The sequence below is a fragment of the Rousettus aegyptiacus genome, unplaced genomic scaffold, assembly GCF_014176215.1.
Source record: "Rousettus aegyptiacus isolate mRouAeg1 unplaced genomic scaffold, mRouAeg1.p scaffold_m13_p_9, whole genome shotgun sequence".
Taxonomy (NCBI): Eukaryota; Metazoa; Chordata; class Mammalia; order Chiroptera; family Pteropodidae; genus Rousettus; species Rousettus aegyptiacus.
Genome location: NW_023416312.1, coordinates 93,367,232 through 93,373,408, shown reverse-complemented (window position 1 = coordinate 93,373,408; position 6,177 = coordinate 93,367,232). Strand labels below are relative to the sequence as shown.

The window sequence follows — 6,177 nt, the reverse complement described above, 5'->3', positions numbered from 1 at the left end:
ATCCCTTGTTGGTTTCCATAACCCTGAATATCATCTTTGTAAATAGAATTTCTAGTCATCCCTTTCTAAGAGGGCATCTTTAACAGCTGGGTCTTGGATAGAGTGGATGATATTATACTTTAGTATCCATTGTTGAATTTGAGGAGCCTTTAAGGTATCTTGGAATAGAGGTCAGCAGTGTAGTTAAATATATGTTTGGAGCTCAAACAAATGATCTGTGATAAGGGTGTACTATGTGCAAGATTAGCTCCTTATACCTTGCTAACCTTATGCTGCATTCTTATTGTATTATGGTGACCAACCATCCTCGTTTTCCCGAAACTGAGGCAGTTCCTGGGATGTGGGACTATTAGTGCTAAATCAGGGAATTCATGGGTAAACCAGGATGAGTGGGTAAACCAGGATGAGTTGGTCACTCAAAATTTTACCTATTTGGAATCCGCAGCTCAGAATAGTTTAAAGTTCCCCAGGTGATTATAGGAAGAACTGAGATTTTTGCCCTCTCCCTGTCCGATTCTGAATACTGAATTCTTTCCACAACACACCATTTATTCCCAAATGTAGATTGTCCTTAGCATAAACTGAGGTCTTCATAAAAAAAATTAATCTCCCCAAAATACACTCCCTCCAAACAACGACAACAATTGCTGAGCCCCAATGAGAGAGATTTTGATTTGCTGATACAGGAATCAGTGTTTGTACGAAGTCCTCTCAAGTGAGTCTGATGCTTTTAGGAACTAGTACACTCTACTCCACTACTTCTCATATATGTTAGCAAAAATGCAAATATCCTATTGTTGAATTGAAGTATTCTTTAGGCTCAACACCCATTCCCATGTCCTGGTGATAGAACAGATTTTGGTTAGAATTCAACTCTACCATCTTCGACAAGTTTTTTAACCTCTCTGTCTTCTTAATCTATGAGACGATAAATACAAATGGTACCCACTGCACAGTATTGTGAGGATTCAATGAGATAACATATGTACACTGTCTGGCCCAATGCCTGGAACATAGTAAATGTTCATAAGTATTAGCTATTGTTACTGTTATCAACTACCTGGTAGAAGCTTTAGACTGTTCTTCTTTATACTTGTTAATAAATAGCCCACTATTTTTTTTCTCATTTTTTCCTACTCTATTTCCCCATTACATTTTCCTTAGAGAAATTCAGCCTGGAATAACCACTAGACATTCATAAAAAATTAAATTGTTCAAATAAGATATCTGGAGAAGAATAAATAAGTGTACTAAAAAATGGCTTTTAGTAAAGACAGATCATTTTACAACACCCTTTGAACCAAAACACAGAAGAAAGGTAACAAATGTTAATTGAGTACATCCTGTATGCCAGGCCTTAAGTTTGTTATCTAATGTCATTGCTGTCTTAAAGCAGTTATATAGAGAGTGATGATTGTTGGTGAGTTGTAGAAGGTGAGACATGTAGAAAGCAGAGGAGCGGGAACTGAAAGCCAAGTGTTTCTTGGTATTAAGTTGTACTGTAGCCCATGGAAGTGCTATAGCCAAAAGGGTTATAATGAGAGGGACCAGCATAAGAATCATGAAAATATCCTGTTTATAAAAAGCACTTGTCACCCCGCTTTTGCACTAGCTTTTCATCAAGCACCCTTTCATGGAACTCGAATTTATGATCAACATGATAACCTTTAAAGGGGAATAACTTAAAGACAAATAATATATCCTCTCTGCCTTGAAGGAGTTTATAGTTAAATGGAAAGTTGGACATGTAAAAAACTAAGTATGAAATGGCATAGGTAAGAAGTGACAGTCAGAATCTGACCCCAGGACTGCCTTGCTTCAAAATGCTTTAATAGTCTACGGTTATGCCAACATGAATATGCCCGATCTTGTCTGATCTCAGAAGCTAAGCAGGGCTGGGCCTGGTTAGTACTTGAATGGGAGACCACCTAGGAAGACTGGGTGCTGTAGACGGGGAAAAATAAATAAAAATAATAAATAAATTTAAAAAATACTTTAACAGAAGTGGAAGCAAAATGTTCTCAATCACAGGGAGTGAATGAATCAATGATCGAATGGTTGCTTTATCCCTCATAGCACCATGAGGGCATTTACTTATTTAATAAACCTTTTCTCATCACCTACCTGTATCAAGCATTATGCTAGGTGTGGGGAACTTAAGTATATCTATGTTTATGAGGAAGATAGAATAATAAGAAAGTGGTATTATAAATATGCAGAGAAACATTTTGAGGGTAAGTGAAAGAAACAAGGATCTAGTTAAGTGGGTTGCCTATGGCCACATGGCTAATAAAGAGCAGAGCTGGACTTCGAGCTCAAATTCGACTCAAAACTCATCAGAGTTAATGAGTTTAGCAAGGCTAAGGAGAGAGAACAAGTCAAGAAGACTTGGGGAGCATGGAACCTAGGATTAAATGACAAGTGATAGAACCATCACAGAAGTGCTCAATACTCTGTGCCAAAGTGGAGCATGGATTCAACTTGCAGATGAAAGTGAAAGGCATTAGATGTTAGGATCGCATCGAAGTGTGTATATTTATCATATTTACTTCATGATTCACAATAGATTCTTCTATTTTAAGCAAATCTTTATGTAGCACAGCAGCTCACCCTAGTCCTAGTTTGCAAAGTGCAGGAGAATAAAAGAAATGTGGGTCTCTGTCCTTAAAGAATTTTTGGTCTAGCAAGTGATAAAACACCCTACAAAGGCAATTTCTGTAGAGAAGTCAGAGATGGCTTCAGGTGGAAAGATAAAAATATAAGTATCCCACTTTAAGAGGGAAAGAAGGCTGATGATCCAGGCAGAGAAAAAGAGACCCAAAGGCCAGAGGCTTGGAAGTCTGTGACTTGTTGGAGAAATAGCCCATAATTTCAGCCATCTTACCTCTAGCTTTTTTACTGGAATCCTCGATGATACTTATTCAGGCAAGATAGTTACAATAGTGCAAAAAACCTTCGTTTTATGGAGGTTAGATGAGAAGAGGAGATGAACAGAATTAAATTAGGCAGGAGATTAAGGTTGAGACTGTGGTGCACTAATGAAGATTGGAGTTTAAAATTAGATCATGTCCTGTGGGGGCATTTATAGAATAGGTCAGGTTTCCTAATTGAAAGTGCTATGTATAGAGGCCTATAGGCAGCAAAGCAGATTCCACAATGGAGATGTTCGAATAGTTTGGCTCATACTAGGTGGTGATTGCCCGAAACCATCTGGGGACATAGTTCAGAGGTTCTTCTTCTTTAAAAAAATTGAATCAGACTTGGAAAACTCTTTTGAAAATATTACAACAGCTATTTAAAAAGTAAGTTTGGTCCAAATTAACTTTTTAACAGTATGTAGTCTTTTGATAAATTGTATTATGTGATGATTTCATCTGTGTAGACGGAAATTAGGTTTGTTTTTTCATCTCTGTAGGTCAGTGAAATAGAGGTAGTATATTTCTAATCTGAAACGAGTAGTTGTGGATGACTGAACTGCAAGCTGGATGGAATAGAGCATCATAATGAGAAATGCATTACAATTGGACAAAAAGGGTTTGTGATTGAAAATCATTAGTGGAAAGGGAGGTTTGGCTGATTGACTGCTTTTAAAATAAGCGAAGTCTTGCAACTATTAGTAATGCGAGTGTGGCCTTCACCAGGCTTTTGCTCTAGAATTGTAATGAGAATGAATTATGCTGTCTTGCAATCACTATATTATTTAGGACTCTATCACCACACTACTCTCTGGTAGATTACTTCTAATCCGTGTGAGGAATCCTAACAATGCCTTGTTTTAAAATGGGAATGAAATGTACTTCGATTCCTCAGTTCATTCTTTTAACTGAGTCTTCTAAAGAATGAAACCTGCCTTCTAAACATATTTAGATTGCAAATAAGTTCTGGTAAATACAATTAATGAAACAGAATCACTTCTCCTTTTATTATAGTATATTGTTACAATTTTTCTGTTATTATTAGTTATTGTTAATCTCTATTGTGCCCAATTTATAAATTAAACTTTATCATCGGCACATATATATATATATAGGAAAAACCATAGTATTATATGTGAAGTTCGGTACTATCTGTGGTTTCAGGCATCCACTGGGGTCTTGGAACAAATACCCTGTGGATAAGCTTGGACTCCTGTATATGCAGAAAAAGATTTTGATTAATATTTCAATTTCATGAATTTCATAATTCATGAAGAAAATTTTAGTAAACAGAATAGAAAGGAACTCCTTAATAAAGATACTAAGAAAAATGAAGCAAATATCATACTAAAATATTATTTCCTTTAAAATCTGGAATAAAACAAGAAAAAGTACTACCACTACCCGTTAAATAGTACAGTTATTGGAGGTCTGAGCCAGTGCAATAAGACAATAAAAAGAAATTTAAAGACATAAAATGTATATAGTTTTGAATGGTAGAAACAAAACCATTATTTGCTAAGTCACAATAGGGTAGTGGTTTAAGAGCATGAGCTTTGATGCCAAACTGCCTGAATCTGAGTCCTGGTTGTGGCACCTACTGTTGTTATGCCCTTAGATGTACTCTGTACCTCATTTCCCCATGTGGGTAATATGGCTAATCATAGTATTAGGATGAGGATTCAATTAGTAATTGTAAATATTTAAATAGATTAAATATTTGTAAAGTGCTTAGGAGTAAGGCTAATTTACAAGTATCATGAAAATGATACATTTAAAAAAATTGCAGGTGATAATGATTTTCTGAAGTTGCTTCTGGCCTTAAGCAGTCACATACATCTACCCTAGTGTTCTCTCTCTCTCTCTCTCTCTCTCTCTCTCTCTCTCTCTCTCTTTATATATATATATATATATACACACACACATATATATATATGTATATATATACACACACTCACACACATATATATACACACACATGCATGTATATATATACACATACATATATATGCACACATATATACACGTGTGTGTATATATACACATGTGTGTGTGTATATATATACATATACATATATATATATAAATTATATAAAAATTCTGTTTGTACCATCTTGGGGAAATGGTAAGGAAACATTATTTTTTATTCCTGTGAGATGATATTTGATCTGTGACATCATGTACAAAAATCTATTTTCGTTGAATTAAAGACAATTCTGGAAGGCAAACTTTTAGATAAAACTTTTGGATTAAAAATAGGACTACGTCGTTCAAGGTAGTAGCCACAAGCCACATCTAGCAATTTAAATTTAAATTAATTAAAACTAAAAATTTAGTTCCTTAATCCATTAAGTACATTTCAAGGACTCAATAGCCATTGGTTATCACGTTGGGTGGCATAGATTATAGGACATGTCAATCATCACAGAAAGTTTTACTGGACAGTGCTGATGGGAAAGATTGCCTTTATGGCCCTATGGCAGTGGTTAGCACACTTTCTGTATAGAGAACTAGAGAGTAAATATTTTAGGCTATGCACAGCATACGGTATCTCTATTGCATATTAGCCCTTGTTTGTGTTTATAACCTTTTAACACTGTTAAAAAAAAACATTTTTATCAGACCCTAAAAATACAACATCCCAGATTTGGCCAATGGGCTATAATTTGCTTACTCTTGCTCTTGGTTCATGGAAGATTATCAAACAAGACGAGAAGCTCAAATGTTTGGTAAATTTGATTACATTTAAAAAAGAATTTCTATTTATTGAAAGCCACCATAAAGGATATGGAGATAGGAACCACAAACTTAGAAAGATTTGCACAACACCAAACAACAAACTGACAAAGGCTAAGTGTCTAGAACATATAAAGACTTCCAATGTATCAGTAACTGAAGAAAAGATGCGGAGCATCATAAAGCTCAAATGGCTGGCAAGAATATAAATTGGTGCAGCAACTTTGGAAAATCCTTTGGGATTAGTTATTAAAGGTGAAGATGAGCAAATCTTATGTGCTATCAATTTCATACACGTAAGTTCCATACAGAAACTTTTGAACATGTGTTACCGGAGACATGTAAAGAAAGCTCAGAACAAGTTGTTAATAGAAGCCTTAAACTAGAAACAACCCAGATGTCTACTAATATTACAATAGATAAATATATATTATGTTAATACTATTGGATGCTACATAACAATAGAAAACAATAAAACTACTGCTTTATGCGTTATTATGAATGTATCTGAAAATATATTGAGGAA

The 6,177-nt window shown here is 35.0% G+C and overlaps 1 pseudogene; it reads left to right on the top strand.

The window, feature by feature from the left end:
- Positions 1-1,834: 1,834 nt before the first annotated feature.
- On the top strand, positions 1,835-1,953 carry LOC118608431 (annotated as a pseudogene).
- Positions 1,954-6,177: the final 4,224 nt, after the last annotated feature.